This window comes from Haemaphysalis longicornis, unplaced genomic scaffold, assembly GCF_048455015.1.
Source record: "Haemaphysalis longicornis isolate Haplotype H1 unplaced genomic scaffold, Haemaphysalis longicornis Haplotype H1 scaffold_4, whole genome shotgun sequence".
Taxonomy (NCBI): domain Eukaryota; kingdom Metazoa; phylum Arthropoda; class Arachnida; order Ixodida; family Ixodidae; genus Haemaphysalis; species Haemaphysalis longicornis.
The window spans coordinates 2,577,652-2,605,113 of NW_027526361.1; the positions used below are offsets into that span (position 1 = coordinate 2,577,652).

General features: G+C 46.9%; 1 protein-coding gene, 1 long non-coding RNA gene and 1 pseudogene across 3 annotated transcripts in view; all 3 read right to left on the reverse strand.

Moving 5' to 3' along the window:
* Window positions 1-27,462, reverse strand: part of LOC144178112 (atrial natriuretic peptide receptor 1-like) — a 791,119-nt gene that overhangs the window by 506,022 nt on the left and 257,635 nt on the right. The window lies entirely within an intron of this gene.
* On the reverse strand, window positions 14,564-26,987 carry LOC144178115 (uncharacterized). The gene is made up of 2 exons (XR_013323948.1): window positions 26,556-26,987; window positions 14,564-15,085 (listed from the first exon to the last, which is right to left on the reverse strand). It is a non-coding gene; the product is annotated as an uncharacterized LOC144178115 (long non-coding RNA).
* LOC144178113 (uncharacterized) lies at window positions 25,158-26,477 on the reverse strand (annotated as a pseudogene).

Here is a 27,462-nt window from a genome sequence, read left to right on the forward strand (position 1 = left end):
GGAAGATAGGGAAGAGCATACGTTAGTCGGCTGATAACAAACGCTTGTACAAGTCTCAAGCGGTCTTTTTCTTTCAGGCCGTGCCCTCGGGCAACGATCCTACGGAGCAGGCCAATTATTTGGGTAACATGGGCCGAGAACTTTTTGATTACCTCCGTATTTCTCCGATTACTCTGTAGCAGTAGGCCTAGAATTTTGAGGTTCTTGACCCGCGGTACAGGCTTTCCGTCCACTAAAATATGGATGGAAGCCTCTCGCGAAGGTCCAGATCTTTTTGCTGGGAAGATAAGCATCTCTGATTTGGTGGGAGAGCATTGCAGGCCCGCTACTCGGGCTCCTTGCACGACGGCTGTAGCGCCAGCTTGCAGGGTTTCTTCTATGTATGCATCACTTCCTCGAGTGACCCATAGGGTTATATCGTCTGCATACATGCTGTATTGAAGACCGGGCACTTGATCCAGAGCACAGGCTATGTGTGACACTGCTAGATTAAACAGTAGGGGGGCTATGACCGACCTCTGCGGTGTGCCGCATGACGGTAGTTGTATTTCAGGAGATTGCAAGTCACCCAGTGTCAGCGTGGCTGTTCTGTGAGATAGGAAGGCGCGAACATAGTTGTACGTCCGTACGCCTGGCCCTATGCGTTCTACGCCTGCCAGGATGGCTGAGTGAGATACCTTATCAAATGCTTTTGTCAGGTCCAAGGCTAAAATGGCTGCGGAGTCACGTGAGGGAGGCTCCTTCAGCAAATCCCAGTATAGCCTCAGGTGGACATCGTTTGTCGCAAGCCCTGCCCTGAAGCCATACATGTTGGGTGACAGCAATTCTTTTTCTTCTATAAGCCTGTTTATTCGTGCCATAATTATTCGTTCCATTATTTTTCCAATACATGACGTTAGCGATATCGGCGTGAGATTTTCTGTCGAAAGCTGTTTGCCCGGCTTAGGGATCAGAGCAACATTCGCATGACGGAACTCTCGAGGAAGAGTGCCCTCTTTCCAATGCTTGTTAAAGAACTCGGTGAGATAAGATATCGAACCATCGTCGAGGTTTCTAAGCATCTTATTCGTGATTCGGTCTTTCCCTGGGGCGGAAGACGTTCGCACGTCCTGCAGCGCTCCCCTGACCTCTGCCTCTGTGATATCCTCGTCAAAGGAGGGGTTAGGCGGCCCGGAGTAGTCCGGGTGCTGTTGTTGTTCCCCATCTGGTACATATCTATTGATGAGGTCTCGAAGTGACTGGTGCGGATCGATCGCAAGCTGTCTGGTTAGTCGGGTAATTTGGTTCGCCTGCTCCTTTTTAGAACGTGATGGGTCGAGTAGGTGTCTTAGGAGGCACCAAGTCCTCTTCATGCTCATAGCGCCTTGTAACCGATCGCACAGCTCTTCCCATCCTGATCTCATTAGTTTGTTTGCATAACATTCGATTTCCTTAGCTAGGATGGCTATTCGCTTTCTTAGGCGCCTGTTATGCTTTTGAGTGCGCCATCGCCTCTTAAGGCCTTTGAGGGCTTCCCACATATGCTGCAATTTAGAGTCGACGTGTGGCGTCGGTATTTCGGGATCTAATTCTTTTTGGTGATTCCGTACATCGCCCAGGAGCTGTTCCGTCCATTGAGCTAGGTCAAGCGTTGGGGAGGAAGGCAGGTCCCCAGCTTGTCGTGCGTCCCGGAAAGCGTGCCAGTCTGTGATGAAAGTCTGCATACGCTTTGGTGGTGTGGGGTGTTTGAGTGTCGTGTGTAGCTGTATTATGTGATGATCACTGCCGAGGGTGTAGTCTGTCCTACTCCATTCTGCATGGCCCACTCTATAGGTAAGGGTGAGGTCCGGGGTGGTGTCCCGTTGTACACTCGTTCCCTCCCTAGTTGGTAGATCCGGTGGAGTTTCGAGTGTCTGCTTCTGAGATTGAATCAGATCCCAGAGCAGCCTGCCCTTTTTGCTGTCCCTACGATAACCCCATGCAGTGTATGGAGCGTTAAAGTCTCCAGTAATGATGAGGGGTGAGCCTGAAGCGGCTTGTTTAGCGGCCAGGATTAATGACCGAAAATTATGTGTGTGTTGCTTGGGGCTACTGTAAATGTTTAGTAACTGAATAACCTGTTCAGTCCTACGCTTCGGGTAGACCGTTACAAAGTCATGGGGGATGCAGCAGCTATCGAAGTGTGTGTGTTGTGCTGATATGTTTCGCTGTACTAGAACTGCAGTGTCGTGTTGTGTTTGTAAGGACTGATAACCTAGACATCTGACACGCTTTCCGGGTTCCTGCAGCGAAATTATATCCGGGGGATTCGCAACCTCTTCTAGCAAAAGCTGCAGTTCCGCTCGTTTCCGAGCGAAGCCCCGACAGTTCCACTGCCAGATCACGAGTCCCTTAGAGGCCTTCATCGGTGATACCAATAATTGGGACGTTTTGGGGAATTATTTTTGCGGCCAGGTCTCTGACACTGGACAGCATCTCCCGAGTAATGCTCTCAAATCGGGCCTGCATTTCGGCCTGGGCGCTCAGGATGCTGTGTACTGTTTGGGTGTATTCAAGCTTTTGCTCGGCTAGCACCCTTTCTATACCCTGCAGGCGCTCCTCCGAGGGGGACTCGGGGAAGAGACGACTCTTCCCATTGGGTGGGTTTGGTGCTCTCCGCTTGGGCGGGGGCTCCTCTCGCTGCTTAGTTCGTAACTGCGTGATCTCCTTTTTGAGGGCGGCATTCTCAGCTCGTAGCGCGGCTATTTCGAGGCGCATGGCTTGCAATTCGCGTGCTATGTCAGATGAGAGGGGAGGGGTGGGTCGGATGGAGTTGGGTGATGAGAGGGGGGGTGATGAAATGCAGGTGGGGGTCCTGACCAAGTGAGTAGAGGCGTTGGGACCGCTCACCTGTTGCTGTGGTGGTCTGCCGTCTTGTTGGAGGGCGGCCTTGTAGCTGTTATTGAGTTCCGTGCCGTGCTGGTTTCGGGGTGGGTGCTGCCCCGCCTTGTGCTCGTTGCCCTCGGGAAGCTTGTTTCGGTCCTTGGCGTTGCGGGCCTGGCGCTCCAGGTGGTCGGTGCGGGTTCCGTGATGGAGTCCAGGGAAATCGGCGGGCCGGTCGTACGGAGCTTGAGCAATTGTTCTTGTTCCGAGACCACCTGGGCATACGAGGGGGCTCGCTTGCGTGGTAGAAAGCGTCTTGGGCAGTCGACGGAGCCCGTGGAGTGAGGGCCCTCGCACACTATACACCGCGGGGTGCACGGGTGGCCATCAGAGGGATTCGTTGTGCCGCAGCTGGAGCATCTCTTGGGCTCTGTTATGTTCGGGCACACATCCTGCCGGTGCCCGGCTTGCCAGCACACCGCGCATGCCTCCGTCTTGCGGCGAAAGGGCTTGCACCGGTACGTCGCTGCCCTGTATCTCACCCAGAAGGGTACCCGGTGGCCGTCGAACAAGATTTGTACCATGTTAGAACTGTTCAAACGTTTGGCATCAAGGATTGGTAAGTCCGAGTTGTAATCAAAAATGCTGTCCCGCACTTGTTCCGGGGTGCCTTCCTGTGGAATGTTGAAAATGATTCCCATGCTGGTATTCGCTAGAGCGGACACGTGAGCTGCTATTTCATACTGCTGACCGCGAAGCACGAGACATTTAATCCCGGCGTATCTGGTGGCACGGTCTTCGGAAGGTGTGCTAATAAGCAGGTAATTAGCCACATGGTGTATCCGGATTTGGTCCTCACGGTTGGGCGCCACTCCCGCTTGGGCCAGGATGGCGTCGGCTAATGTGGCTTGCGCTATAGACGAGAGCGCAAGTCCACCTCGAGGGCGCAGGACAATTTTTACATCAGAAGATGGCAGAGGCGAAGCCGGCGGCGGGCGACGCGGGGAACGCTTCTTGTTTTGCTTTTAGAATTTACCCCTCAGCCGATCGCAAGAAATATTTATTAACAAAATACTTGCCAACACGGCCACTACACCTCTTATGATCCATAAATGGCAGACACTTGCTGACCGGAAGAAAGGTATTGGCACCGCTGCCCCCTGCACATGTACCTTCTGCCACACTGTGTGTGAAGCAAACATGGACCATCTTATTCTGCACTGCTCCGCTTTTTATCTTCATAGACTAAACCATAGTGTTTTTCAAAATTCAGATATGGAAGCATTACATAGGGACATTCTCGAACATCCTCAACACCTGGTGACCTTAGCCGAGTTTGGCGTTGCCAGTGGCCTGGCGAGCGTGATTTAGTGGGCGTCTACCTCCCTCCCTATTCCCCCTCTTCCCCCTCCTGCGACCTTCGGTCCTCCCCTTCCTAATAAAAGAATTTATCATCATCATTTGGCGCACGTGCAGAGCTCGAGGTGTTCGTGCCTCCAGTCGAGGCACGTGCTTGATCGCGCAGGGCGTGTTGCCGGTGGCGAATCGTAGCCCACCCGGGCTGCTGCAGCTCCTCGGGGTCGATGTCCTCCCCTTCCACGATGCTTTCCATCCCGGGTATTGGCTCGCGCGGCCACTTGCAGATGTGCCGACGGCGATGGCGACTTCCCTAGGCCTGGTAGGCCTAGCGAAGCTGGTGGCGTGGCAAATCTATGAATCGCTGTAGCTGACCGTTGGCGTGGTCCACGGCTGCGATGTTGGTGTCCTCGGTGTCCGTGTGACTTGCCGGTTGTCGTGGTGCACAAAATGGCAACGTCCAAATAAATTAAACAGCAAGAAAGGGGTCCAAAAGCGGAGCCGACGAGAAGCGAGTTCGCATCGTGCGGCCCCCTAGCGGCCTCCTGGCATGACGAAGTAGTGCGTTAACTACTACCCCAACAAATTTTCTGATATACTGCATTATCCGCAAAAAGCATGGCGTGCCCTCAAGAATTCATTAGTTAAGTCCCGAACCGTTTTACCAGATGCAATGACAGTTTCTGGTCGAACCGTTCACGGCAAGGCTCTGACAGATAAATTTAATAGGTACTTTCTGCTGTCCGGAGCCCCACCAATACGGAGCACTGGAGGTTCTGAAAATTACGTTTCTTGCAACCTTTCCTATTCTCTGTTACTTTATCCTGCTTCTCCGGAGGAAATAATGACGTTAATGAAGAGTATAAAAACAAATTCATGTGGCTTTGACGCAGAGCCGATTAAAGCTGTCTCCGACTTTCTTGCCGATGCATTGTGTCATATTGTCACGTAGTCAAAGACGACGCAGTTGTCTTCAAGGAAAACAAGTTTATTGGAGTGAACTTGCGCTCCCCTAACAACTCAAAGAATACACAGGCGGCGAAGCAGCAGTCAACCACGTGATAGCGCAGGCGAGTGGCGGTGAGTCGACTGCCGCGGCGTCTGCTTAGCCATCATTTATCTCTCGGCGCAAGGGTTTCTCTAATAGTCGAGTCGCATCCAGAACACTCTAGATCATAGAAGATTATTCTTGGCTGTTCACGCTAGTTCGGAACGCTCTCCCAATCAGAAGAGATAACACATGCGGCACAGAAAGAAATAACGGTACACGCGTCTCCCTTGCCGCTTCGGGGGACACATGTCCGTCCGAGCAATCCGGTTTCCGACGCGGCGCGTCAAAATATCTAGCAGGCTGGCTGCGCGGGGGGGAGGGTGACGCGGCGGTTCATCCGGCAGCCAAACCGGTTCTCGGCGCGGAGACGCGTGCGGGAACGCGTGCTTTTCCGCCCATGTGTTCGACCCTCGGGCGCAGCCGAACCGCAAAAGCAAAACACAAATAAACAAACCCAATGCATGGTTCGCGGCAATATAAACCTATTTAGTTCTCTCCACTCGAATTTTTCCTGATGAAAGGAAAAATGCAAAAGTGTGCGTTTTGTATAACGAAGGCACCATTGACTGCTTCAGCAATTACCGGCCGATATCAATTTTACCACTGTTTTCAAAAATAGTGGAAAAAGTAATTAACGTGCAATTAAGAAATCATTTAAACAAACATGAACTGATATCTCCACATTAATGTTGATTTCAAAAAGGTAAATCTACACAAAGTGCATTATTTAATGTCAGAGATAAAATAGCTACAAACCTAGAAAACCGCCCCTACCATCTCGGAATCTTTTTATATTTCAGCAGAGCATTTGATTCCCTTTTAAGCACAACATATTTTTAGCAAAATGACCTTACTATGGCATACGAGGTATCTGCATTCAGGGGCTGCAAAACTACCTATAAAACCGTTCTCAATATGTTTTTATTAACAATGAAAAATCTGATTTAAACAAAATTTCATTCGATGTGCCACAGGATCTGTTTTACGTCCAATTTTATTTCTACTGTACGTTAATCATATAACAGCTATTGTTGATACTCAAGACTTTGTTATGTAGGCAGATGATACAACGGTGTTCTTTTCAGCGGCTGACATACCGTCTCTTATAAGTACAGCTTACGTGTGGCTTCAAAACTTGTCAAATTAGCTCCAAGCAAACCAGCTTAAAGTGAATACCAATAACACAATATATACTGTCTTCCTCCATTAACAAACCAGTTGATATTAACGACGATGTCACCTTTCAAACGCAGGTACCCATCGAGTTCCAGAAGATAAGTTCCTGGGTGTGCAATTTCGCGAAAACCTTAAATGGACACCTCGTGTAAATAATACACGGCATAGGATCGCATATTCTATAGGTCTGTTGAAAAAGCTTCGTAGGCTACTACCTGAGCATCTAAGACGCCAACTTTATTTAAACCCGGGTAAATCGCTCATTGACTACTGTCTATTAGTATGGGGCACCTCGTCGAAATGCAATATTGACAGTCTGCACATCATGCAGAAAAAAGGAATCCGTTTCGTCTCAAACCTTGCTAGGTATGAACATACGTCTCCTTATTTCAGACAGCTTCGGATCCTTCCTATTCGTAACCTGTATAAATTGCGACTCTGAAATTGTGTTCTCACAAATAAAAAGCAAACCGTGGTTCATTCTTATCAATGTTTGTCGATACTGAATGTGATTATAATTTAAGACACAATAGCTTTAAAACACCGAGAACGAGAACTAAATATGGCGAACAAATTTTAGCTTGGCAGATTCCAAATCTTCTCAACCAGCACCCGAATGTAATTGACGTTATAGACAAATCTCCATCCATGCGTGTACTTAGGCAGTGTATATGACACTTCCCCGGCACGTCATTACAGTGTCTATGTCTGTCATGTTTTTTTCACAAGTCATGTGTGTACGTCATATGAATCCTTTATTTGTGCTGTTTCGGTTGTCTTGTTTTTTATGCCCTTTTGCGCTGTCTTCTTTTTCGTTTTTTTACGTTTTCTTCAAGTCATGTATTAGAAATACCACAGTGCTTTTTTTTATGCTGTTTATTACCTTGACTCTCCTTCGCATTGGATGATAACCCTTTGTTGTGCTATCTGAAATGCTTTTTACTCGTATTATTTGTATAGTTTGAACTGCAATGATGTGGCTGTGTGTCGTGTGCAGCGGCCCTACGGGCCCAGTCAGGTGATCACAAGAAGGGGTTGCTCACTTGTCGAAGCACGATAGCTACGCTGAGCATCACATTTTGAACTTTTTTTTATTTGAGTGTACGACGCGGTAAGTGTGCGCAGGCGCGAAGACTTGGCTGTTGCTATGAGTTGCATGTTTCCAGAATAAAAAATAAGCTGTTAGTCTGCGCTGCGCCCCGTATTATACGCAGCTCTTTCTGTGTCCTCGTGTTACCGCGCAGTTATATTATCGATCACATGCGTCGCCTTTCGACCATGAGCCGCTGCATTGTGCTGCACTGTTGTTGTTGTTGTTGTTGTTGTTTTTGTTGAATAAATTGAATAATTTAAAAAAAGAAATGTACAAAGCTAACAAATATTTGCTATTCAATATCAGAATTGAGAAGTTTAGCATACCACCTCACTAAAGCAAGTGCAGTGCTATATTTTTGGTGTTATATAAATCTAGGTCACGCAGTTCACCGCACGTGAATTTAATCTGTCATTCTCATTTTTCCAGGAACATGGGAAAATTCAACACATCCGAAGGGAAAGGCAAAGGGCGGAGCATTGACTCCGTACCTGAGTTGCCGAGCCTTCATAAAAGACGCAAACTTTGTAAGTTGAGTATCTACTGTTACCATTGTTCCCATATGGTAAAAAAGGTGAGGGGTGAACAAAGGTTTGACTAAGCGAGTTCTAGAATATATAGGCCATGTTCGAGTTCTTTCAGGTGGTTTGTGTTATTCATTTGCCGCAAATGTTTGTTAAGAGCGTTTTCCCACTGAACCCGAACCTGAAAAATTTCAAGAAGTCGGCGAGGATTTCCCCTCAGTAAACGTTTGCTGGCGAGCATATTTCGCAAGCATGACGCGTGAGGACAAAGAAAGTTGATACTCTGAAATAGGTGAAAACAAAATTTTAGTTCGTAAGGTGTCTGCTAAAATCACTTAATTATCTTTCATGTTTCTCCCAAAATGAAGAAATGTTTCATAATAGTGCCTGTGATGATGCATGAGCTCTTCCTCAAAAATGCTTTTCTCATAACTTGGCGCATTGCTTTAATTCAGTCGCTATGTCTCAGAATTCTATTAGATCATATTCAAGGGAGCATTTGTCTTGGGTTGCAAATCAGCACATCTCAAAACATTAAAAAAATTAAGTGGTAATGTTTGGCCGGGAACAAAGTATGTGGCAGTAACACTAGGTCCGACGATGCAGCTATGCGGCTAAGGCGTTGTGCTGCGTAGAATGGATTCTATTCCCGCCCTAGGCAAATTTTTTTATGGAGGCGAAGAAAGAAATATCTCTCGAGATTTTAGCCCCTAGTAAATATTCACGCTATCTAAACTAACCTGTAATCATCTATTACGGTACAACGCATCCTTTAGTGCTTAAAACACCTGGAATTTGAAATTTTAATGTACCGAACAAATGCTAAAAATCTGAATTTTTCAATTGTCACAAATTTACAAGTTTAAACTACTTCTCAGCCCTCCCCTACTGTGCATCTCGCGGCGCAGATGTGGCTTCAGCGTATTAAGCACCAGAATTTGAAGTTTATAAATTTTCACAAACACCAGTTTAACAAATATGTAGAATGTGCAGAATTGCATTAACATTACCATGGTCTCTTAGCTAAGAACAAAGCCACGAAAATTGTATAAATGTATCATTAGAGTGTATTTATTCATGTTGTTTGAAGAATATGTACTTTTATGCCTTATTTTCTAATGTAGAACGTACATGCTACCAGAAATCTCTCTAAAATAACTTCAGGTCATGCACTTCATAAGCGAGCCGTAAGTTTTAAATTCAGAAGGAAATATCTAAGTACAATGTGTAAGATGTTCGGCATGGTACGACCTGCACAGTTGTGTACAAACGTAACTCAAATGCCTCCAGTACCGGGAAGGGATTATCATCGTGTGTGAATACCCCGTCGGTTAGCTTATGGTGGCTGGTGCTGGAGATAGCTAGTGGGCAGAACGCTTTTTATTCGTCGCCATTGGCTGATCCTTGCGTAGAAACCGTGCTCGTAATTGGGCCATTTCTATGCTTTGCTCGCAAGAGCGGCCTCGCGCGCCTCAGCAATGCGTCGGTTTTATTGCAAGAACTTTAAATTCCGCACCATGCTGCTGCAGCTCGCGCACCTTACCTTAAAGACACACCAAAGGCTGAATGAAATTTTGTCTTAACTGAAAGATGATACGTTTCGTAGCACTCTCAGCTTTTGTTCTACCAGCAAGGATGCTTTATTTCCTGAGGAATCCGCCAAGAAAGCTGGCATTTCTCTCTCCTGCTTCCCTCTCACTTTTTCGTGACTTAGACATCGCGTCACAAAAAAGGAGCGAGGCACCGGTGCGGTCTGGCAACATTAGGTTTGTCGTCCGCAAGCCATGGCCGACCACCGAGAACGTTTCTTTAACCGAGAGCTTTTGCTGGCTCTCACTTTTATTATTTCTCACCGACGGAACGAGAAATGCTTTTCACCCTCCTTTAGCGGCCAGTGCGCCCGCCTACACCGGACACACAACGCCGACCGCCGAAGTACCGTTTCGAATATCTTCCAGCCGCGGCTGTCGGATAGGCGTCGCTCAAGCGGGCGCCTTCATCTCGCGTCATCCGGCGACCACGTCCGTCTGATATTCTCTTCTCTCACGGGACGCGCCCACCTGGCGTGAAATACACTCTCACTTCCCGCACCCGTCTCGGGAGTTTTCGTGGCCGAGGCTCCGCCCAGCCCAACCTAACAAGGGTAGACGTACGCACGCACGATTTACGGAATATTTATCAACAGCGTTTCGCAGTCAATATAAAAGCACAAGTGCGGATCGTTCGGATAACCGCCGGCATTAAGTCCCCTAACCTTTCGCGGGCGATAAGTTGCGAAAGGGGCGCGGGCACGCTTCCTGGCGGGGGTATTGCTCGCGGAAGCTCTGGCGTTCACCATGGTGGGCTATTGACTTCGCCAATTGTGCACCAATGCTTTTGCAACACGAAACTAAAAGCATGAGGGAAGAGGCCATTCTAGTGTAGTATAAGAGCTGTAGTCTATGTTTCTTAAGTTAGATCAGCTCACGGAAAGTTTTAATTGACATTTAGTTCACGTTCTCGACCACTTAGAAAGTGTTTGTTAGAAAGTAAATGCTCCTCCAATGAGCTCTCGCCGTGTAGAATTACTGTGACTTCATAAACCCATAGTCACAAAACGGGGCGTCGTCACCTGTTTTCACGGTTGTGGCATTTTCTGCCTTATTTAACAGCTTCTGATTGCGAGAATGGTGTTTTTTAGATTCTCGACAACATAATCCATCGATAAAGGCCAACTTGCTTCCACCCTTTAGTGTCCCTTTAGGAGTGTGGTCCATAGGCTGCCGGTCTAAGTAAATAGATGTTGGAAGTATTCAGACGGCTTTTGAGTTTACTGCTAAGAACTTCAGGCAGCTTGAGGGTTTAGATAATCGAAAACCTGCAACGGGGCTTTCAAATCACGTTGGTAACTCACACAACGCAAGTACTCCTGGTGCCACTGTTTCAGATGGCCTGCTCGAAATTGGTACCATTGCACAAGATGTATTCTAAAATGCGATGCAGTCCGAACTGGAAAGAAAGCGTTCATTGGGCTCTCTGCGAATATATACTTAATAAGTGAGTGTTCACTACATAGCGGTTTGTAGGAAGTCTCATTTTTAAAATTATGTTCGAAAATGATTTCTCATATGTTGCGAAACTACCCTCCCGAATTTCACAGATTTTAATGCAAAGAAAAATATTGGCTTGTTGCACATCTGCCGTCTGCCTTTTTACCACAGGAAGTCAAAATTGATTCAGGTCTCTTTTCTACGGCACACATAATTGCACAAATGTAGCTTCGGCATCCTAAACCCCACAATTTTTATTTGTTTATTATTAGTATCAGATACTTTTTCCACTGTACAAACACATGCAGCATACATAAACATTGTAATTGTTGTTTACTGCACACATGCATAAAGTACGTTCTTGTACACCAAGTTTCGCAGTGAAATTTCCAGCTTATTCGCCACGTTTCTCCAGTCTGCAATAGGGAATTTCCCACCCAACTGTCACCTGCACTGGAGGCAGCCCACTCGGCTATTATTGGACTTCACGTTTGAATTTTATTCAACCTGTATTTTCAACGTATCAAATGTTGACATGTGGCCCTTGTAAAAGGCCAATAGAAGGACAATTTATAATTGATGCGAGGTGTGACCTTGTAAGCTATTCTTCAGTACTGTTACAAATTATTTTTTCTATATTTATATAAATGGATTTTCAGACAACCTCTGGTAATTTTGTGTTTAGCTTAACATTTTACCTAGTGATTAAGTGAACATTCATGGCAGACGACATTCAAATTTGTATTGTTTTAGACTGGTATTTAAATGAAAAATTTTAGTTCCTGGCATTGATGTTTCTTGCATGAATGCGTGGCTTAACTTACAGAATCATGGTGACTGTTTATTGTAGTCACCCATACTCCTTTTTTACTCTCTTTGTCTAATAGAACTCCTCAACTAATGGAGCTCTCTCAAACGGAGACAGGTGACTCCCGTTACAGGGGTCACAGAATAGTCAAAAAGACCCTTTTTGTTCATCGATAGAGAGTTGCAATGACTGCGTCCTATGGATTCATGCATACACTCTTTGGACTCTTCATCTCAAGGAGTCTCGGGACTCTCTCTTCAAAAGAGTCAGGTGGACTCTCTTTGATCACCTATGTGGAGTCATGGTTGCAACATCTGAGGAAGTCCTGCATACTCTCTTTCTACTCTTGGTCACCACTCTTGGCCTAAGAGTGCCGGGACTCTCTGAAAGACAGTCTGGTGACCCTCTGGTGACCCTGGTGACCCTAGTCACCAGGGTCTGGTGACCCTGGTGACCCAAAACTAATACACCTTTTTTTCTACGAAATAAATTGTAGGGCGAGTTCTTGTATCTGGGACATTCAAAAACAAATCCGATCCATTCAGCGATAGGAGCTAACTAAAGAGTAATAGTGATGAATGCGTTAATGCACTATCGTCTTTAATACAAGCAAGGTCATCGGACGCAGTGTTTTACTACTCCCCTATCCCTGTGGGAGCGGCATCCCGAGTGCTTCGCTGCATACTGGAAACATCATCGCTGCGTTTATCTTCCTTCCTTCTTTTCTCTATGCATTAAAACCTTACAGATCCCTCCTCTGCCGACGCATTTATTTTTTCCAGGGCTTCCGTCACTGACGACGTGGCTTAGAATATCCGCATTTATCGATCCGAAACCCGTCCTTCCCCCAGGCGCCTCTTCTATCGGGGCAAGAAAATCGAGTGTCAGCGAGAAGTTTTACGTGCAGCTCGTTAAACTCGGCGTGATTTTACGGTCTGTGGGAGGTGAGAAGAAGTGGGTACATGCCCGGATTGTTGGCACCCAGAGTTTTCGATCACCGCCCCACAATTTGTCACACCCCAATGCCCGGATTGTTGGAACCCAGAGTTTTCGATCACCGCCCCACAATTCGTCACACCCCACTGATATTTGCGGTCTTGTGCTACATGTCCAGTTACATTGTTTGTAGAGATACGGCTCCTGTCCTGTCATTATTCCTTGGGCAAAAATAGGCACAAAGATGTGAGGACACAAGAAATTCGGACCCGCTGTTGTGCCACAAGCAAACGTCACAGCCCCCGTGACCTCTTACTTTATTTTCAGAGCTTTTGATTCTGGAAACCCCCCGGTGTGCCGACTAACCCGTGCATAAAGCTAGAAGCGGGCACCCGACAAAGCACAAGATCATGTCCCCCATGAAAGCGGCGCATGTCACAAACTGTATACCTGTATACCGCAACCTGTCATGATGCACTCGTTCTGCTCTTTTAGGGAAGTTGAACTACACTCTGGGACAGGAAATTTCGCTTTTCCGCTGGCACGCATACCTCATGGGGCGATGGCGTTAAGATGAGGCTCCTTTTGGGGCAACGTTTCCGGTAAATTCACAGGCACGCTTCGCCCAGAGTTATCGGGGCGCATAAACGTTGCCTGGCTCAAAAGACCTCGCACTTTCAGGCCGGCCGCATTTTCCCCTCGGCCGAAGCGCTGCCGCAGAAAATCTGAGCAAGCTGTAGGGGCGCGTCACGTGGCAGCTTCGGCGCCGGGATGGTTCCCTGTCGTGCCTCTACTGCGTTGCAAAGCTGCAAGCCCTGGAAGCACTGCCGGCACTGTTTTTTTGTTTGCGAAAATAGAGGAGCACAGCTAAACGTCAGAGAAGCAGCATCAGAGAAACAGCACAGGTAATGTACGTGACACATCAATGCTTTGATCCCCCGCTCTCGTGATTTTGGTTTACATCTCAGAGCATTTCTTTTTTCAGAAAACTCGAAGACTCAATGTCAGAACTGTCTTGTGCTCCTTTATTCTGCAATTAAACCTGTTATATCTTGCTGGTCTGTAATTGATTGTTCTGGGTTTGTGGAGTGCCATGTCTCAGTATTTGTTAAAACACCCCCCCCCCCCCCCACACACACACACACACATATATCTTGTAATGCAACTGCGACCGTATTCTAGGACGTCATGTTTAATCTCTCCGAACGAGCCTCGCGCTTCTTTCTTCGCTTCCAGTCGGCCGCTGTCCTCGTCGCTCTGATGGTGGATTGGCCGGTGACTGCGCTTGCAGCTTTTCTTTCGCAAAGCTTCGTGCCTTTACAATATATATATATAGAAGAGAGAAAATAAGGGTTTGCAGTCAAGAAAACCTCTCGGAAAGCAAAGGGGAGGTTGTGGTGGGTCATAGAAAGCGATGAAGAATTTTTTGAGTCGAAAAGAAAGTGGTGAAAAAATGCCCACCCGACGGGCATTTTTTCGTATGTATAATAGCGACGACATTATCAACACTGTACACGAACGTAAAAAAAGAAATAGCTGTAGGAGAACACAGCTTATGCAAAGCACAACTGATGAAAATTGTACTAGCGCCTTCCTGAGAAACCCCACCAACAACTCGAATGGTCGTCAATAATTCATTATTGGACACGCCCCTTTCGTGGCTGTAAGCACACGTGCAAACGAAAAATTAATCCCGACACTCACCCGCCTCCTCCCCCTCCCCGTCCGGCGGTGACCAAGGTCAAGGCACTGATTGCAACTAGTTTAATACATACACATTACAACAACAACAAACATTTTCGGCCCATGCAGAGTGTGACGATGGTTGACCAGCGAAGTTGAAAGGAAGCGGCCGCGGTGTTTACCTTGAGGTTTATCGCGCGGATATAATGAAGTGTTTCTGAACTGTGTTGCGAAATTATGTGTCGCTTTTCGCAACCGTGTATGCCGAGAAAGTACTATACGCATTCTTTTAGCTCGGGTTTATCACAACTTGAATCTAAATGTCGTGGGCTTCGCAAAACCACCACCAATAAACGGGCTGCAGGGTCGGCCCAGCGTTTCCGCTTGTGCTCGGCACGCGGGCCCGATATTCCGCAGTGCTGGCAGTACGGCGGCGACGGGTGGACTCCCGGCGCTCGTCGCAGAGTCGTTCTTCGTGCACCACGTTCCATCTCCCCTCGCTCATCAGACAAGCCGCGTGCGCAGGCTGTATGCGTCACACGCTGCGAAGCAACCAGACCTTCCTTTCCTCTCTTTCCGCGATGATGGCTGCATAAAAAATTTTACGCCGTTCTAAGTTGAAAGAATAAATATTACGCACTAGGTGGCTAATAATACATACGCACTTTCAAGTGGAAAGCCAGTACAGATAAAAATTTAGTAAGCCGTTGTAAAATGAACATGGAATCCCGGTGTATAAAAGCTTATACGACAGTGACGCGTCCAGAGGGGAAATAAATTTGTTTTACTCGCAGAAACTGTTTTTGCGTGGCGAGGCGGGCAAAAGAGGAAGGCGAGGGATTAGTCGATACCACTTCGGGATCTTTAACGTTCGCCGAAATTGCGACAAGCAGCGCTTTTCGTTCTTTACGTACAGCAGAAAAGGCCGCCACGGTTGAGGTCGAATCCTGACCCAGAGCACAGCAGTCTAACTTCTTAGCCACTGTGTTTCCGCTGCAGCGCTGGGTCCATCGTCCGGATTACGTGAAAAGATGCGGAATAAAGTTCTGAACAGGCTATCCTCTCTGTTCGGGCGAATTCGGGGTTGCAGTGCCCCAGGACAATTCATTTTACTAATGGCGCGTTGAGAGAGAGAAAAAAAAACTTTATTAAAAGCATCGCAATGTGGTGTGGGGTCCTCAGTCCAGGACTCACTACATTGGAGACCCCTGCCGCCGCGGCCCCTTCCACGAGCCTAAGCCGGGAATCGAGAGTGGAGCTGGACAGCTCCTTCTCCCACTGCTCACGGGAAGGGTGCGCGAGTCTGAATTTTGGGGTTTGCCGAACACTGCCATACCATGTGGTGCAAGGTGCCCGGGGCAACGCAAAATTGGCACACCGGCAAGTACTGCGTTCGATGGAGCAAGTGGAGTTTGGTCGGATGAGGAAAGGTATTTGTTTGGAGGAGTTGGAGGAAGTGCTCCTGCCCCTTGGTTAGAGATTCGTGGGCGGGACGGTGACCATTCTTCGGTAGTTATAGCACTCGGTTATCTCTTGATACGTAACCAAAGGATACGCAGTTTCAAATCAAGACCCCCGTGTCGCCTGGCGGGATAGATCTCGGGCGATATCGTGGGCGGTCGTGTTGCCCTGGAGGGTTGAGTGGGCTGGTGTCCAAACAATCTTCACTTTTCTTCCGGAGAGCTTTTGCAGCAGGATGTTCAGAGCAGTCGTGGAAATTCTACCACAAAGGAAGTTTCGGCAAGCCTGTTGCCAGTACGTAATAACGGTATCCGCATTAGTCTGGGAGCTGGCTAGAGCAGTGGCCGCTTCTTCGGCCTGTGTAGTGGTTGTGAAGGGTAAAGTGATGCTGGTAATGTGTTTAACGGTTGAAATAACCACGGCGGTCAGGGCTCCTCTTCTGGCATAATCGTCGGCGTCGGTGTAAAGCGTGTGGTCTCGGTCCCTATGTAGTTTGTCGAGAGTGCGCGCTCTTGATTCTCTTCTCCCTGCGTGGTGAGTAGGGCACATCTTACGAGGTATATACGGGCAATGTCCATGCTTATTCTTATTTTCGGAGGTACGTCACGTAGTTGCTTGGATCTTTCTCGGGGGATGCCCTTCCCAGTCTGGCGAGGAGACTCCTCCCGCAGGGGTCGCGCTTAGTCGCAGACGCTGGCTGGCGAAGTGGGCTTCGACTAGGTCGGCGGCCGTGTTATTTAGGCCCCGTTTCAGAAGCCTGTCGGGCGGGGTAATATAGGGAGCCTTAGAGCATGCTCATAGGATTTCCCGATCATGGCGTAAACCCTGGATAGGTAGCCCTTACTTAATATAGCATACGGAATGGCGTATGACAAAAAGGCTGTACCAAACGAAGGCTGTCCGCTTCTTTAGTTTTCCGCGTTTTGGTGGTTATTCTTCAGACCATGTGGGTAATTTGTCCCGTTGTGTGATTAAGCCGGTTGAGAAGAATGGTGTTTGAACAGTCTTCTTGAAAAGTCATTCCGAGGACCTTCATATGCGGTGAAGGCAGGATGGCATGAGCATCGAGGGTGATCTGGATGCCCGGATCTTGGATTTTTTTCTTCTCGTTCCGACCATAAGAAGTTCGGACTTGTGTGGTGAGCAGGATAGCCGCATCTCCTGGCGTAGTCACTCACAGCATCAGCGGCCAGCTACTAAAGACGGTCCTGCATCTCGCCTACCGAGCCCTTGCCTGTCCAAAATGTAATATCATCGGCAAATAAGCCGTGGTGCAGGTCTAGGATGGCCCCCAGGATGGTAGGTGGGCCTATAAGGGATACGTTAAAAAGGAGGGGAGATAAAACCGCTTCTGGTGGTGTGCCTCTGCTACTCACATTAATGGGAAAGGAGTACAAGTAACCAAGCCTTAGTAAAATCTCGGACGTAAATTCATGTCCCGCAGTCAAAGCTGTTTAGGTTGGTCGGAATCGATTGGTGGGTCACGTTATCGAAAGCCCCTTTCAGGTCCAAGGCCAGGATGTCTTTCGGAGAGTGGCCATTGGCTTGGCCCATTACATCTTCTTTTGTCTGCAAGAGAATGTCCTGGGTTTAAAGCTGACTGGGAAACCAAACATGGTTGACGGCATCTTGTTTGCTTCTGCCAGTTGGGATTGAAGTCTGTCGAGGATGATATGCTCGAGTAGCTCCCCCACGCAAGAGGTGAGGGAAATCGGGCGGAGGTATTCGATGTCTGGCTTTTTCCCCGTTTACGGAATTAAGCGGACCTCGGCCGTCTCTGATCCCAAACGTCGACCCCGGGCTACTCCGCATGTAACAGGCCCGGAGGAGTCTCACTCGTCGTTGGAAGTGGCAGCGACATAACCGGAAATTAAAGAAACTCATTGCCACGCTCACTGAAGAAGCGGCCCGGTACACAGTGCAGCTCAGTCGAGAAAATTGGCTTGCGCTCTGTGAGGAGTTAAGGGGGACCCTCAGCACCTCCGAGACATGGAGGTTGTTCAGGTACCTTATAGACCCTACTAAAAGCAAGGGTGAGTCCGCCAGAGTAATGCCCGCTATTATGCCTCAGAATGAGAGACAGCTGGGCGAGTTGGAAGGGGTTCATATTCAAAATTTAACTGCGCGAAAGGTCCGTGTCCTTTCCTTTTCTTGTATCCGTCTTTCGCGCAGTTAAATTTTGAATATGAACTATTATGCCTCGTTCCCCTGTACGCAGGACGACCTCCTTCAAGAACTTCAAACAAGATACCTACAAGCATCTTCCACTCCACCTTTCCCGAACTACACAGGACAGCCCATCCCCAATTTATACAGCGAGATCCAAGTCTTCAAAGTCAAGGCAGCACTTGCCAAAATTCGCACGAACACCACTCCTAGCACAGATCAAACAACAAAACAAGGCATTGGCGAATCTTGATACGTCCTCTGTGATTGCGCTCACCACATTTATGGCGCGTTGAAGCTCGAAAGTTGACAACGACATGTTTTGGAGCGCGCTTCGTGACACGTATCAAAAATATCCAGACATTTCCAGCAAAGGATCTTCTCTATTCTTCACAACTATTGGAGCTACCACCGAAGAGCTGCAGTGTCATTAGCGCTTAAACGGGGCTTCGTTAAGCTGCCGTAAGCCAAACTTCTCGGATGGGCTTTTAAATTCAGCTCGAGAGCACTAGCTGCGCCACAAGCGAGAAACCGCCAACTGTGCGAAGGCAACCTGCAAGAAAGACGGCCTGAAGATAGCACGTCTAGCCTGAAAAAGCTCGCATACGTTTCGAAGCGACTTGGAGCGAAACAATGTCGATGCAGCAAGAAAGAGGAGGCAGCGTAGCTTGGCAACAGCCAGGCACGTTAACTGCTCGTTCACACCTCTCTCCCCCTTGATGTGGGCCTTCCCTCCTTAAAGAAGCCATGAAGAGAAAACAAAAGTTTGTTTTATTCGAAAGATTAGGTGTTTCATAGTACCCCAAGCGCTTTCCCGGAAGCAAATGATGCTTTATCGCTTTATTCACTGAGAAATAAGGCAATTTAAGCCAAAATTTTAAATCTCCCGCTAAAATTGAACATTCCGTGACGTGTACAATGGCGTCATAGAGCCGGTCCATGAAACAGATACTTACTATGTCGACTCCATATAGCACCCACACGCGGGAGTCGATCGAGACGGTGGCCATTTTAAAAATACTAGTAAAACCTAGTGCACCCGCAGCCCTAGTCATGGAATCGCCTGATCCGGAGAACAAAACTCTCGCCGAGGAGCTCGGGCTTGCATTTAACAACCTATCACCACTAAAACGCTCAATGCTTCTAAGTGCACGAGCGGCAAGAGTTGTGGGATACGCGGTGGACGGGAAAGCGACCATTCCGCGATAGCCACAACAGACGAACGCCCAGCCATCGGCACCGCTGCCTCCTCAGCCCCGTCGCGACGGACGAATACAGACTGGTAGGTATGTGCCGTATTTTTATTACGGTTAATAATAGTTCAATTTCAGTAGCAGTATCGCTTATGCCAGTTGGCCGGTGTTGTGTATGGAAAGCCGTTCGCGCGAGCTCTCCGCTTCGACCAGAAAGATACGAGCGTCAATGCGCGGTGTTTACGGCATTTTTTTCCCCAAGGTCAGAGCGATTTGACGAAGTCGGCGACGAGCGCCAGCATGTCCCAGGAGTGAGCTAACGTAAGGGTCCCTGCCGTAATCACTTCCTCGGAAATGAAGCGAGCACACTCGTACTTCCTTTAGCTCTCTTTCTCCTCCGTTTGCGAAGTTCACAAAACGTAGCCACTTGCTTCGCCTAGGTTCGTCGTTGGGCAGCACATGAAAGATCTCCTCACCGGCGGGGATGTCGCACTCCCTCGACGATTTGCCCGTACTACATGGGCATTTCAAAACGCAGCAACGAAATTTCATTGTAAAGTACTCGAACAAACTGAAGTTTTCAGTGGTTGTAAACTGGAAACGAGCTCGTAACGACAGCAGCAAGCCAACACCATTCGAAACTTACGCGACGACTGGCACTATCAGCACTATCTCGTCGCTTCTTGCTGTTCCTTACTCCCCTCGTTTCTATTTTTACCTTTGCTGGTTGGCGATATGACGGCCAACCTCCTGTGAAGGGATTACGATACGAAGCAAGGTCGCGGCTGTGCGTGCTGGAACGGTTCGTTGGCCCCGAAGAGCCTCGAACCCGAAAATTTGTCTGCGCGACGGCGAGATGTCGAGCTCGGCCGGCGCTAGTTTCGTACGCATTGGCGCACACGCTTGCGTGTTCGTTCGGACCTTCAACCGTTTACTCCACCGTTCTTTGTCATAAAAAGAATGTGCAGTATGTTTCACGGGCATTTAGCTCGCTATGCAAACTAAGCCCTGCCTAACATGCGTTTGCTTTTGCCGGCCTCCGCCAATCGCAGAGCATTCCCAAGTGACATCACAGGTTCTGTTGCGGAAAATGAGCTGGTGGGTCGCATAGTCATTTCCTTTTTTCCTAATTATGTAGCTTATTTGAGCGAAGTTTGCGTTATAAGTGGTGTCGTTATGGTTCTAACGAGGCAATCTTTCGAATGAACCAAACTTGTGTTTTCTCTTCATGGCTCCTTTAAGCAGGCACCGCAACCTTGCTTGACCTTGGAACCTTGGATGTTCTGTGCGACTGTCTCTGCTAAATCTTGCACATTTCATACAATTGTGGCCTTTGCAGTATAACACAGAGGCTCTCGCGCTAATCTCTACTTCACCACGTGAGACGAAAGTAAATTTTACTGCGAAACAGTGCATCTCTAACCCCGCATTTTTCATTCCTGTGTAGCCGATTTACTCGGCGCCGCTGCGACGCTCCTTCTCGCAACTGCCGACCCCGCTTTCACAACTGCTATTCCCTTCGCAACCACCTATGCGCTTTTCACAAGCTGCGCAGTCGGCTGATAACGGCGGTAGCGCCCTTATCAGGCGTTACTAGAGCAACTTGCCGGCTTTGAACGCCGACGTGAGCCCACAATTCTTTTTCAGCATGAAAGGCTTTTCGTGCGACATCTTCAGCCGTGTATTGCACGCCTAGGCAGGCGCCCATCACCGGTTGCCGGTTTTTGCTTGCACTGCTTGGGGGTGGAAGCAGGGGGGGGGGGGGGGGGGGGGCATGCGCAGCTAGTTTTCATGCCGCTACTTTTAACATGAGTGTTTGGCTGGCGGGAAATTGAAACGTTGAAGTCTCGCGGCTCAATGCGACCTGTCAGCTGTACTCAATGATAGAGCGGTTTGGGTTGGTGTGTTACACAGACAGTGAGATGTCTACGACGTGAGACGGAAACGGACGGCCACAATGTCTGTCCACTAGACTAAAGGTCGAGTTCTTTCAAGATTGAATTCCCTATGGACAGACGCGTGCCGTTCGCTCGGAGGAAGAACAGCGCGAATCGAAAGAGCATCTGCCGACGATAGTCCCCTTCCGAAACGTCGATGTAAAGTTATGTTATCGAAGTAAACTTGTTATGTTTTTATTGCGCCCCTATTTACTATATATATATATATATATATATATATATATATATATATATATATATATATATATATATATATATATATATATATATATATATATATATATATATATATATATTCTGCGGAGATAAAAACTCACACAGAGCGCGAAAAAAATAAGGTTAGTAGAGACAGAGACAAACGAGAAAGACGTAGAAAATAGAAATAAGTTTACTGACGTTTCCGGGAGAGGACTCCCTTTCTTCAGAGTACCAGAGTACTCTGAAGGAAGGGAGTCCTCTCCCTGAAACGTGAGTAAACTTATTTCTATTTTCTACGTCTTTTTCGTTTGTCTCTGTCTCTACTAACCTTTATGTAATATATATATATATATATATATATATATAGAGAGAGAGAGAGAGAGAGAGAGTACACTATACATAGAGAATTACAAAATCATTCAATACACGACCGAAAGGAAATACGAGCTGGTTATAAATCGCCATGCCTAGCGTACACCGACATATTCGGTATAACTGACACACATAGGCATGCCAATGTAATTATTTGCAAGAAAGGTACGTATTGCATTGAAAGTGATGCTTTCCAGCTGAAAGTTAAGTTCGTGTAAAGCATTGAGTAGCCTCGGAATCCTGTTTCCTAGCATATGTCGTCCATATGTTGTTCTACAAGTTTTAACGTTCCAAATTTCGCAGTTTCGCGATTTATAAGGCTGAGAATTTCTTTTAAGGTCGGCAAGTTCAGTCAGTACATGTTTCCTCTTTATTTCTTGTTTATTGGCTTTCGTTAATCTAAAGTTGTTCATCTTCACAAAAGGCATTACATTGTACTTTTCAAACAACGGGTAGGTGTGACAATGTGAAAGCACGTCCTCTACAGCACGTAGAAACCTTTTTTGTAGAGAATACATTTTTTGTATGTTTTCTTGACTAGTGGATGCCCAAACTAGATGGCAATAGTTTATTCTTGAGGAAAATAAAGAGTTGTAAATTAATATTATATGTCTCTGAAGGATCAGGCGATTGCGGTAAACTAGCCCCACTATTTGAGATAACTTACTTGATATTGTGTCGATGTGCTCGTTCCAAGATAGGTTTTCCTGGAAGGCCACTCCTACTGTTTTGATGTTGGCTACAATATTAACCGGGGTCGAATTCAGCAGTATTTGTTGCGTTAATGTTACCTTATTATTTCTACTTCTGAATATTACAGATTTCGTTTTGCTCGTGTTTATTTTAAGGTAGTTTTTCTCAGCCCAGCTATTTAGATTTTCTAATACAAAATTTGCTTCGCCAACTAATTCGTCCGTTGAATTTCCTCGTAAAAATATACTGGTGTCATCAGCATAAATAATAAATTCAGCGCTAGGGCTAATGCTGACCACGTCATTAATATAGATATTAAAAATAAATGGTCCCAAGATGCTCCCCTGTGGTACACCAGAAGATAAAGGCAGTAGATCGGAAAAAAAGTCATCGATATGAACGATTCGTTTGCGATGTTCCAGATAAGACATAATTAGGTGCGCGGCATTCACTCGTAAACCATAACGGTCAAGCTTTTTAATTAGAATTTGGTGATTTATGTGATCGAAAGCCTTAGAGTAATCAATCAGAAAGCCTTAGAGTAATAAACAGCCCAAGAACCAACTCTCTTTCTTCAAGCGCTGCCATAATTGACTCTTCTTGTTTTAGTAATGCGAACTCCGTACTAAGTCCTTTGCGGAAGCCAAACTGTGAGCAGTTTAAGAGGCTGTGTTTCTCTTCAAAACCTGCAAGACGATGTAAAATAACTTTTTCTAGAACGTTTGACATGACCGGCAGTATAGACACGGTACGGTAATTTGCCATGACATTTGTGTTTCCTTTTCTGTGTAAGGCTGTTACACGGGCTACTTGCATTTTATGAGGGAAAGCAGCCTGGCACAAACAAAGGTTAAAAAAGTATTAAGTATAGGTGCGAGCAAATCGGAGGTGTACTTTATGGGTTTAATTTGGAAGCCATTGATGTCCTTAGCCATACTGGTTTTTAATTTATTAATTACATTGACTACTTCAGCCTCATTAATTGGTTTCAGGAAAATAGAGCTGCTGTTATGCGCAATATTTTCAACGCCATTCTGCACAGTAGCAGGGTGTGAAACACCTACCAAGTATTGATTAAACGCGTCTGCCAGAGACTTCCGTCCGCTGTACGTCGTTCACAATTACTTTGCTCACTTTATCAGGTTGGATGTTACGTTTTAAGATTGAATTTAATCTTTTCCAGATAAGATTGGCGCGCCCGTCAGAAACTTGAAATTGGTTAGAGTAATAGTCACACCTCGCTTTTTTTAAGTCCTTGTCGAAGCAGTTACGAATTTTTTTGAAATCTTGAAATAAGTCTGGGTCTTTGCTTTTAATGCATCGCCTGTAGAGCTTGTTTTTTTCTTGTATTCTTTTCATAAGCTCTAGGTGAACCCATGGTTTCCGTATGTTTTTCCGTCTTTTAATATGCACATAAGGGAAGCAAGACTAATAGATAGAGCAGAAAATGGTGAGAAATGTTTCGTAGGAACTGTTTGCATCATTACAAGACAACGCATCATACCAATCCACTAACTCTATTCTTTCCCGAAACGTCCACAAGGCAGGTTCTGAAATTTTTTGCACTTTTTGTATTGGCTGCCATACATTCCGCACGTTTGGTTTACGGCAAATGAATATCGGCAAGTGATCGCTAGGGTCACTCGTCAATAGACCGACTTTGATCTTATCGATGTCTAAATTAGTAAAAACATATAAATAAAGGATGATGGCTCAGCCGTCATTCTTGTGGGTACATCTATTACGTTTATAAGACCGTAAACCTTCAACAGAACATTGAGCTTGAATGCCATGGCATCATTTTTCAGTGTACCTATATTTAAGTCACCACCACAGATAAAAGAGGCGATTACGAGTAGAAAATTCAAAGCATTTTTTTAGGTTAGCTAGAAAATTTGACACCGAGCCACTTTAAGGACGGTAGCAGACTGTTATAACAGTTTTGTCTACCTTTAATGCCATTATTTCACAATAGCTTCTACTTACAGAGAACTCTTGAATTAGTTCGCAACTAAATTTTTTTTTTACTGAAATGATATGCCACCACCTCGGCTTTTGGAGCGGTTTAAGTAGAAAGTGTTGTACGATGGAATGCGAAAAACGGTAGTCTCATAAGTGGACCAGGTTCGGTTAGCAATATTTCATCGAGGATTTTGCTTGATTTGTTCAAGATATAAAGACAGATCTGATGCCTTAATTGTTACTGATCGTATGTTCAAGTGGAAACATTTGAAGGATTTTATAATTCCTTTCCTATGTGTTTTTCAACAGCACATAATTTCGTTTATTATTATTTTTTTTAGTACATAATAGTACATATGACTATTTTTACGGTTCATTGATTGATTGATTGTGGGGGTTTAACGCGCCGACGCAACGCAGGCGATGAGGCGCGCCGTAGAGGAGGGCTCCGGATTAATTTTGACCACCTGGAGATCTTCAACGTGCGCCGAAATCTCGTACACACGGGCGTTTTTGCTTTTCGCCTCCATCAGAAAAGCGGCCGCCGCGGCCGGGAATCGAACCCGCGACCTCGTGCTCAGCAGCGCAACGCCTTAACCACTGAGCCACCGCGGCGGGTTTTTACGGTTCATGGTTATGGCTTCGTTGTTGCAGTGTTTACCTTAGTTTATCTAGGTCGCTTATGCATGTGACAACAACAGCCTTGTCATTATCTTCTTTACGAACAAGAACTCGGCCGTTGTTGTGCCATGCGTGCTTGAAGTTTGCATCCTTTGCCCAGCTTTTTGCTTCTTGAAGCAAAGCACGAGTTCGTTTAGTCAGGTTCTCGAGTATGTACACTTGATCATCACAGCCGCGAAGTTTATTCCTGTTTTTCCACCACTTGTCCCTAGCTGCCTGTCTTTCAAAACGGCAGATTATGCACGGTATTTTTCCTTTCTTGGATGGCAGACGGTGAATTGCTATCACAGAATCGTCTGGAAGGGGCGGAAGCTCAACGTCAGGCGCCAGCGCATTCACTTTGTTCAGTAGGTCTTCGTTTTCCGTAGGCATGATGCCATGGAATTCTAGATTGAGACGCCGGCTTTTCCATTCCAGATTGTCTATTTCAGTCTTCCATTTTACTGACATTGCTGTTCTGGGTCTCAAGCTTTTTGTCCGGCGCCTGAGTTCTTTGATCCCTCCTGAAACGTTCCGTCTATACGGAATTATGGGAATGCGGAGTACATTCCTGGCATGACCCAAAGCCGCCACAAAACAAAACGATTTTTGAGAAGCACACGAAAATGAAACCGTGCATGCCTATTGAAAAATTTGACACCCGTTTTAAGTCTGTATGATCACTAGAACCGCGAAATAATTGTCCGTATGAATTCCGTATATACGGAGTATACGGAAATCATACGGAGCGTAATTTTGCTTATTATTGAAGATAAAAACACGAAAACTGTTCCAACCGTTCATATTGTGCGAACTCGTATAACTCCCGTATTTGTGGAAATAATATCTGCATTCATTACGCTTGGGGGCGTAACACTCCGTATGAACGCCGTATTCTCATATTTCCGTGTACACGGAACTTTTCAGTAGGATATGATGCTCATTCTGCTCGATCCGGCGTAGCAAGTCATCATACTGCTCGCTCCAGAACTGCAATGAATCCTCAATACCTTCCACGACATCTCTCAAAGGCAGAAGTTGGACAAGTTTTGTCGTTAAGCGTAACTAACCGGAGTAGTACATCTTGTGTTTCAAGTTCTTCGTTTGGTTTCTTAACTGGTTCGCATAGTTTGTTTCTACTGCAAGTGGGACACTGACAAGCTAGCCGGTATGCCTCTTCCTTGGTTTTGATTGATTTTCCGATACTCCTGAACATACAGCCGTGTGGTATTTACAAGAACAATCACTGCACTGAATTGTACACTCGGGAGCAGACAAGCACTTGTGGCATGCGGCGCATTGCCCATCAGATGACATAATCACACGTTGGCAGCAGCAGAGGCAGCGGAAACATCAAGAGTTATGGAGAAAAATTTGCTCAAAAACAAAACTAACCTGTGCAAAACACAGAAGGCCAGCGTGAGTCCGTGCACGATGCGTGCTGCCGCTGCTGCCAAAATTTGAGGGGCCGCTCCGGGTGGAAACAGTTATAAGCTTGATCGGCGACAGTAGCGCCTATCAGCTGACAGTGGCCGTGGTGCGGTCGCGGCAGCTCGTCTGGGGCGCAAAATACTCAGTCGCGTTGACGGACATGCGCTGTAGGAATCGAGGCCGGGAACCAATTTCAGGGCTGTCTCTTGGTTATCTGTGCAAAACACAGAAGACGAACGTGAGTCCGTGCACGATGGGTGCTGCCGCTGCTACCAAAATTTGAGGGGCCGCTCCGGGTGGAACCAGTTATAAGCTTGATCGGCGACAGTAGCGCCTATCAGCTGACAGTGGCCGTGGTGCGGTCGTGGTAGCTCGTCTAGGTCGCAAAATACTCAGTCGCGTTGACGGACATGCGCCGTAGGAATCCAGGCCGGGAACCAATTTCAGGGCTGTCTCTTGGTTATCTGTGCAAAACACAGAAGACGAACGTGAGTCCGTGCACGATGGGTGCTGCCGCTGCTGCCAAAATATCCTCCTACAACGACCGACATAAGCAGGACACAGGTTCCAAGGCCAGTGACTATCACCTTCAAGAGACCAGTGGCCTAAAACTTGAGGCCGCCTCCCTCGGCACTAAGAATAAGGCTCTTACGGCCAAGGTGCCCAGCAAGAATCAAGGCAGTGGCAGTCACCTGCCTACAACGTGTGACCTTAGACGAACGTCATTATCTCGCATAGTCATCCGCCGCGGCGTCTAGAGAAAGAAAAAAAACTCGCCTACCCTCTGGCTCCCCCAAGCTGCAGACAGTTTTGCGTAGCCCGTTCGCAAACATTCGCTTCGCGTCGAAACTAATTTGGTCGACGTTGCGCT